At 45.1% G+C, this 9,208-nt stretch overlaps 1 protein-coding gene across 6 annotated transcripts in view; it reads left to right on the top strand.

Annotated features, from left to right (window-relative positions):
- Positions 1-4,566: 4,566 nt before the first annotated feature.
- LOC124041980 (rab effector MyRIP-like) overlaps positions 4,567-9,208 on the top strand; it is a 29,591-nt gene continuing 24,949 nt past the window's right edge. The window contains exon 1 of one of the 6 annotated variants that reach the window (XM_046360208.1): positions 4,567-5,313. The gene's annotated coding sequence lies outside the window, so the exon portion shown is untranslated. The remainder of the gene's footprint in view (positions 5,314-9,208) is intronic. The other 5 variants (XM_046360206.1, XM_046360211.1, XM_046360209.1 and 2 more) reach the window with 5 other exon arrangements.

Genomic DNA, 9,208 nt, shown 5'->3' with positions numbered 1-9,208 from the left:
ATAGTAAGACAGTAATAACAACAACCCATTTTCTTTGGAAATAACGTTTACACTGTTTTGAAGTCTAAAATCAGAGAGAGAAATAATATGCCAACACAGATATTATAATAATGATAAGCCAGCAGAAAGGGGTGAATATGTGATTGTCTTCAGGAGCCACTGGCCGTCAAGTTGGAGTCGTGGCTCCAAAGTGCGTGCAACACCATTTTGAAGCATATTCTTGCATTTGTTCTTGGCTTTCTGCTGCCTCTCCTGCCTCTGCTGCCTCTGCTGCCTCTGCTGCCTCTGCTGCCTCTGCTGCCTCTGCTGCCTCTGCTGCCTCTTAGTCCTGGTGAAGAAAACAATCAGAGACGGAAACAAGCTAAGTGATTCTCAAGACATTTTTTGAATCTGTCAGGTGACCAAGCCATCTCCCAATTCACTTAGCCTCTGCTTACTAACGAACTCGTTGATTTTTCATGTTTGTGTTTGGTGGTCTCTTACCCAACAGAGTGGTCTAGGCATGGACACTAGACAAGCTTCCTGAATTGGAGTGAAGCATTTGTGGCATTTTCTTTGCGATGTTTAGCTTGACTTTCACCTGCTTCTTAGTTCTTAAACTCTGAGGTCAGAGGGGAGAAGGGTCAGAGGTGGAAACAAGAACACTGGTTCTTATTAAATGTGTTATTTTCTTTGTTTCTCTCCAGAAATGGAGGAGGATAAGGTCTAGGATGTTGGAATGGCGGTGTGTCCCTGTTGAGAGTGATTACATATTGTTATTCCACAAGAGGAGACTAGACTCATGGCTCCTACGGGGGAGCGACACATTTCCAGATTCTTCCTGTGTCTTAATCCATGAACTCCGAGGCTAGAGGAGAGAAGCATCAGAGAGTGGACATCATTTCTAATAACGAACACAAAAGACAGGACCTCTTTGAGTGCTGCATTTTGGATTTGACAAAATCGGTAAGAAAAAGTGATTGGAAGTGTTTTATATAGGCATACATGTATACTATATTGGGTCGTAGACTAGATGCAAGCAGTGGTTTGTGATTGCATGTTGTTATACTATATGAGGAGAAGAGAATGTCCATTTAATGTCCTTTAAATCTGTCAGGTCACCAAGCCATTTCTCAGACTTTGTTTACTGAGGACCTCTTTGGTTCTTCATGTTTGTGTTTGGCCGTCTCTTACCCTGTTGGGACCCGGAAGACACATCTTGATTCCCATGGGTCCCATGGCTCCACTACGAGAGCGACATATTTCACTGTTTCTCTTGCATTCACTCCTTACTTCCTCCTGTGAATTCTGAGGTCAGAGGGCAGAGGGTAGAAACAAGAACAGTGGTTCTTATCAAATTTGTTTTCTGAACACAAAGTTGTGGGTTAATTGTTTCTCACCTGCGGTGGTGGTGGTGGTCGTGGTATGACTGGAGAGGATCCTTCCTGTTGAGATTACATAGTGTCATACTTAGCTAGAGTAGTCTTAGATAGCTATCTTGTGCTGATGAATAATGCACATTGGTTTTGGTAGGGGGAGGGCAGCACCACGTAACCATGGAAATTGCGTTGACAACACCGTGATGTAACTTCTCTGGCACGGGACTGTTTCCTCAGATAAGATAAGGAGTTGATATTATCTTTAACACACACAACAACCATATCAGTGTGATATTACACAGTACAACAGTTGCATCCTCATTGATAACAGGAAACAGTTATAGAGAAAGGAACTTCTGAAGTAAAAAAGAACTCTGAACATAACCCTGGTAGAAATGTGAATATGATAGCAATGGATCTATCCATACATGAAACACGTAGCAGCGTTGCAGTGTCTTTACACAGACCGGTGCGTCTGGCACCTACTACCATACCCTGTTCAAAGGAACTGAAATATGTTGTATTTTCATGTCTTAATTGTCTCAAGTCTTAAATATCCTTCTTCTACACTGACTAAAGTGCATTTAAAAAAAAAACATGTCTCCTCCCCTTCATCTACACTGACTGAAGTGGATTTAACATGTCTCCTCCCCTTCATCTACACTGACTGAAGTGGATTTAACATGTATCCTCCCCTTCATCTACACTGACTGAAGTGGATTTAACATGTATCCTCCCCTTCATCTACACTGACTGAAGTGGATTTAACATGTCTCCTCCCCTTCATCTACACTGACTGAAGTGGATTTAACATGTCTCCTCCCCTTCATCTACACTGACTGAAGTGCATTTAACAGGCGACATCAGTAAGGGATCATAGCTTTCACCTGGATTCACCTGGTCAGTCTATATCATGGACTGAGCAGGTGTTCATAATGTTTTGTAGATGCCACACGAAGTTGAAGCCTGAACATTTACACATTGTATAAGGTAGTATAAGGTAGTAGTTTTGGAATTGTTAGCTAGATTACTCGTGGTTATTACTGCATTGTCGGAACTAGAAGCACAAGCATTTCGCTACACTCGCATTAACATCTGCTAACCATGTGTATGTGACAAATACAATTTTATTTGATTTGATTATATATTTTTGTAATATCATAAATATTCGGTAGAACATGTATTGATTACTTTATGTGTGACCTTAGTGGACAAACCCACAATGACCCATAATGCTCCCTGGCCCCAAAGGTTGGTAGAACTATATACTGTAGACAGGCCTACAATCATGATTAGTGTTCTATTTGGTTCTGTATGTAGAACACAGTAAAGAACAGAGGATTAGAATGTCTTACCATGGCTTGGTTGGTTTGCAAGGCTGCCATCCGTCTGTCTGGTCCAGGGAGGGCCGTGGTGGAGAGCAGACAGACCTGCAGACACAGGAGACCCAGCAGCCACACAGCCTGCTCCATGCTGATGCACTGGAACCTGGCCACACACTCAAACCTATTTATACTTTTAGCACACATTTAGCACACTCATGCATGTATGCAACACACTTACTTCCCATTTCGCTCCTCCCTCCCTCCCTCCCTCCCTCCCTCCCCCTCCCTCCCTCCCTCCCTCCCTCCCTCCCTCCCTCCCTCCCTCCCTCCCTCCCTCCCTCCCTCCCTCCCTCTCTCTCTCTCTCTCTCCTCTCTCTCTCCCTCTCTCTCTCTCTCAATTCAATTGAATTCAATTCCCAATGTAGTGCACTAACATCGCGGACCATGTAGGGAATAGTAGTGCACCATGTGACATTTAAAATGTATTTAAGTGTCACTCCACAATAATAAATGATTTTTAAACACATTGAGGACCACTCATATGGAGTTTTAAAACACAAAAACAATCCTAGTCAAACATGGTACAGGCGTCATCTAGAATGCATTACATCATCTATACACATGTATGCATAAACAGTGGACAAAAGGACAATTAGGCAGTTATAACGGACCGTCTCCATTGAAGGATAAGATAGAAGGCTTTGGTGCAGGAATATACATGATTGTTACTTGATAAAATGTCACATCATTTATTATTTTCATCAATACCGTTAACATTTTTAATTTGGCTGGAGAGCTGACGAAAAAGATCATCCCTAATTTGGTTTTATAACCCACATGAAAGCAAGGCATGTGACTGGGCTTCATGTGAAACAACCGTCCAGCAGCTTTATCCTCCAAAGACTCACTTCACTGACTCAAAAAGCCTGGTCCCAAATCTGTTTCACTCTAATGAGTTGGCAAGACAGCACAAACAAATCTGGGACTGGGCTACAAAAAGAAAGCCTCCTTCCCCCAGGAAATCTCACAGTGTGAATGACTGACTGTTCACTGTTCCAGCAGGAGCTATGTTACTCTTCACTGTTCCAACAGGAGCTATGTGACTCTTCACTGTTCCAGCAAACTCTTCACTGTTCAGCAGGAGCTGTGACTCTTCACTGTTCCAAGGAGCTGACTCTTCACTGTTCCAGCAGGAGCTATGTGACTCTTCACTGTTCCAGCAGGAGCTATGTGACTCTTCACTGTTCCAGCAGGAGCTATGTGACCCTTCACTGTTCCAGCAGGAGCTATGTGACTCTTCACTGTTCCAGCAGGAGCTATGTGACTCTTCACTGTTCCAGCAGGAGCTATGTGACTCTTCACTGTTCCAGCAGGAGCTATGTGACTCTTCACTGTTCCAGCAGGAGCTGTGACTCTTCACTGTTCCAGCAGGAGCTGTGACTCTTCACTGTTCCAGCAGGAGCTATGTGACGCTTCACTGTTCCAGCAGGTGCTATGTGACTCTTCACTGTTCCAGCAGGAGCTATGTGACTCTTCACTGTTCCAGCAGGAGCTATGTGACTCTTCACTGTTCCAGCAGGAGCTATGTGACTCTTCACTGTTCCAACAGAGCTATGTGACTCTTCACCAGCAGGAGCTATGTGACCATTCACTGTTCCAGCAGGAACTATGTGACTGTGAAGTTTCCTGGTTAAGAGTTGTAATTTTATTTCACCATCTCTTGCTGTTGAGCACATGTTTTCTGTCTCCTTTTCCATGTTGCGCTGAAGCGTGTATAGAATGTATTGTTTTCTTGTTGGGTTCAGTAGCTTAAAGCTATGAGGAGCAAAGAGATCAGGCTCCTGGCTATCTGAATGGGAGAAGAGTACCAGGAAGAAGACCTTGGTGAGCTTTGGGTTGGTCATCATGACATACAAAAAAATGTTATCAAATGTGCCCACACGGAACACATTTAAATGTACCAGTTCATTATTCAAGTCTAGCTGGCCAATATGATGATGGAGTGTTAAACATTGTTCCATGAGAAGTTTTAACCCCAAAAATCTAGGTTTAGTTGCTCGTTAGAAATGGATGAAGGAAATTTAGAACATAATCCCTTTACTCACACTCAGTGGAATATGTGTTGCTTTATTATATTCACTTTTGTCAATTAAATTAATATAGGCTAGTGTTTGTGATATTACTGGCGGGCTATAAAACGTTATTGACAGTTCAGTCTACTGTGTACCGCGTTCATTCCAATCAGGAAAATAACGGTTAATATCCAGTGATCTGATTCATAGACTCTTTAGCCAGCCGCGAACATCGCAGGTGTTTGCAACTTCGATTGCTCTTGTCAGTTTAGTTCAGATGCCGCCCTTTCCTTACTGTAGGCTACAGAGAATGAAACTTTGGCTACTAGCTTTGGGCCTATGCATGAGTTGCCTAAGAAGACAGTCGACATTCTGAAGAGACTAACATGAAATGGACTTAACTTACACGGATATGATCATGTAGCCTACAGTGTTTTTGGTTTTCATAAATCGTGTCAATGCGCGCATGGCAGCTGACTTGCACAACATCGGGCCAGAGACCGGGGATTTGCTCACTGTACCGTGTGAACCTAAGAAGAAGCCTAGTACACGGATCCTGTGAGTTACTTATTTATCTGCATTTCATGTTTCGATATAAGATAGATGTTTATTGACGATTAAAAAGGTTATTATTACATCCTGTCAAAGTTATGGTAAATTTGGATATTACTAATGAGGAAGCAGAATAGCCTAACAGCCCATTCTTCAATAACTGTTCATCATTACTATCATCACAAGGTAATACTGGTATAGCCTAATAACGAAGTATTCACTCATGCACACTCCAACTTTCTCTCTCTCATAAGCAAGCAATGCTGTTTTATAGTGTTGTCACTGTACTGTTTATACATCTTCTTTTTCTTGGCTGGAGGATGTTCAAAAACCAGAGATACTGGAAGGATAAGCAGGACTGTACACACACACACACACACACACACACACACACACACACACACACACACACACACACACACACACACACACACACACACACACACACACACACACACACACACACACACACACACACACACACACACACACACACAACGGCATGATTCTTGTGGCTTATCAGATTAAAGTGAGTGTTCTTTCACCATTGGGTTTAAGGTGCTACTGTGCTGAGACCAGTTCTAGGCTACGTCCCAAATGCAACCCTATTCCCTATATAGTGCTCTACTTTTGACCAGAGTACTAATCACCCACTGTAGTTAGTACTTTAATCAGGAGTTATTAACAAGCCAGAGGTGGGTATCAGACCTGAGTGCAAATACTACTTGAAATAATTAACAATATTTTAGCTGGGCTTGATTGAGCTTACCTGGCCAGCAGTAGACGAAATACACAAGACAGAATACAGACATGGAATTTGCACTGCATACATTATATACAATATAAAAAGAGTTCACATAGACACTTAAAGGATAAGTACATCTAAAGTGAGGATATGCCAATAGCGGCATGCCAGACGGCATCCCAGCCGCATCCCCAGCCGCATCCCCAGGCGCATCCCCAGGCGCATACCCAGGCGCATACCCAGGCGCATCCCCAGGCGCATGCACAGACCAGCTGGCTGGTGTGTTTACGGACATATTCAATCAATCCTTAGGCAGGCAGGCAGGCAGGCAGGCAGGCAGGCAGGCAGGCAGGCAGGCGGGCGGGCGGGCGGGCGGGCGGGCGGGCAGGCAGGCAGGCAGGCAGGCAGGCAGGCGCCCTATCAGCCTCCTCAGCTTATTAAAGCCTGGTGGGAGGACTCCTGTCCAACTTTAACACTGTTCCATGTTTCAATGTTAATTTAGTCAGATTCGTTATTCAGCTGGAAAATGTCTGTAATTACTCCAGTGTGTGATTGTCACCATGGCCATGCTATCTCCCCACTGATTGGTCAGCTGCAATTAGTTGTTTGTTTACTGAGCTGCGGTGGTGGCAGGAATTCTCAGTTTGGGGTTGAGACATGAGACAGGTTTAATTACTCATAACTAGAGCCGGGAGCTGACCATGCGACCTGACTAGGAAAACATCTGGGCCCTGGATAGTTGTAGGCTGTTACTAGAGCCTTAAGGTTTCCCTGGTCAGGTCATGTGCTTGGAAAAAAACGCTAGCCCTAAACATAATTCAAGAGGTTATTGTTATTGTCAGTTCTGTTTGTGTGGAATAATAATGCCCTTACCTGAGCATGGCTGGCATTGGCTTCTCTACAGTGACACCAGTGGACACATACTAGTTGGCCCACAGCACCTGGTTCATGCATTCTCCTGTAGGCTGTGTATTACACATAGGACACATGGGAATCCGACCTGAGTTAAGCGTGTGTAAATGGAATGTAATTCAGTTTCTATGCACTTTTCTTTCTGTGTATTCTGACCTTGAATTTAAGCATAAGAATAGCATGCTATAAATGTGCTATTCATCCTGGGTGGAGATTTTAGAAGTGAAGGTGTGGCAGTAGTGTGTCCTCAGATACGCTGCATTCTGACCTTGACTTGATTCCCTAATAATTCCAATATCTTTACATGTGAAGAAACCATGATTAAGGTTGTGCGAACCTGCCGGTTCCAAGTGGAAAAAGCATATGCTCTTTCTTTTCTCCGATAGAATCTCCCCAATGGACACAGACGTCAGTTCAACATCTAGTTTTGATTTACAATCGGTTGAGTTGTCAACTAACGTGAATTCAACGTGAAATCAACTAACAGTGTCACCATGTCATTGGATTTAGGTTAAAAGTTGGGTAAGAAAATATGAAATTCCTTTATATTGATGACTTTTTGTCAAATCAAATCAGTTTTCCACATTGACTCAGCGTTTTTTTGAAACGACGTGGGAACAACATCGATTCAACCAATTTTTACCTTGGGGAGTCGATCTAGCAACTTTTCGGATACTGGCCCAACGCTCTAACCACTAGGCTACCTGCCGGCCCAACGCTCTAACCACTAGGCTACCTGCCGGCCCAACGCTCTAACCACTAGTCTACCTTCCGGCCCAACGCTCTAACCACTAGGCTACCTGCCGGCCCAACGCTCTAACCACTAGGCTACCTGCCGGTCCAACGCTCTAACCACTAGGCTACCTGCCGGCCCAACGCTCTAACCACTAGGCTACCTGCCGGCCCAACGCTCTAACCACTAGGCTACCTGCCGGCCCAACGCTCTAACTACTAGGCTACCTGCCGGCCCAACGCTCTAACCACTAGGCTACCTGCCGGCCCAACGCCCTAACCACTAGGCTACCTGCCGGCTTAATGCTCTAACCGCTAGGCTACCTGCCGGCCCAACGCTCTAACCACTAGGCTACCTGCCGGCCCAACGCTCTAACCACTAGGCTACCTGCCGGCCCAACGCTCTAACCACTAGGCTACCTGCCGGCCCAATGCTCTAACCACTAGTCTACCTTAACCACTAGGGCCCAACGCTCTAACCACTAGGCTACCTGCCGGCCCAACGCTCTAACCACTAGGCTACCTGCCGGCCCAACGCTCTAACCACTAGGCTACCTGCCGGCCCAACGCTCTAACCACTAGGCTACCTGCCGGCCCAACGCTCTAACCACTAGGCTACCTGCCGGCCCAACGCTCTAACCACTAGGCTACCTGCCGGCCCAACGCTCTAACCGCGAGGCTACCTGCCGGCCCACCGCTAGGCTACCGCTCTAACGCTAGGCTACCTGCCGCCCAACGCTCTAACCACTAGGCTACCTGCCGGCCCAACGCTCTAACCACTAGGCTACCTGCCGGCCCAACGCTCTAACCACTAGGCTACCTGCCGGCCCAACGCTCTAACCACTAGGCTACCTGCCGGCCCAACGCTCTAACCACTAGGCTATCTGCCGGCCCAACGCTCTAACCACTAAGCTACCTGCCGCCCCAACATGACATGTATTACGGCCCCCTTTTCCACAGTGAAGTAGGTTATCAATGTGCTGTTAATCAGAGTTTTTATTGTATGACCTCATATATTGTAGGGATGAAGTCAGTGTTATTTTACAATTTGTATCATGTCAAATACTAGCCACTATTGGGAGCCACCTTCAGTAATACCCACAGTCTGAATCAGGCCCATAGTGAATACATATAGCATCTAAGAACAAACCCATGAGCTTGGCAGGTCAGACAAGGAAACATTGTGTCTTCTGCATTTGGACAACTATGGCACACACAGACACAAACTACTGATTGGGAGTGTGTAAAAGTTAAGTTGTTTTCAGTAGACTGCCAGAGTTGTCTGAGGATTATTGTGTTTGACACAGCTCAGGTCACTAAAGTCTTGTTCTCTGCCTTCAGCTAGAAAGTCCTCCTGCTGTGGAACTGCACTGCTGTCTTTGTCTGGACAGTATTTGAACTCCCTACATTACTACAGTAGCCTGGGAATCTACCATAAGAATCAGGACTCCATTTGATCTCAATGAAACTGCAGTGATCTCCACAAAAAAAATAACTAGATATTTACAATAT

This window comes from Oncorhynchus gorbuscha, linkage group LG08 (genome assembly GCF_021184085.1).
Source record: "Oncorhynchus gorbuscha isolate QuinsamMale2020 ecotype Even-year linkage group LG08, OgorEven_v1.0, whole genome shotgun sequence".
Lineage (NCBI taxonomy): Eukaryota > Metazoa > Chordata > Actinopteri > Salmoniformes > Salmonidae > Oncorhynchus > Oncorhynchus gorbuscha.
The sequence above is the reverse complement of the archived record's forward strand: the minus strand, read 5'-3'. Positions and strand labels throughout refer to the sequence as shown.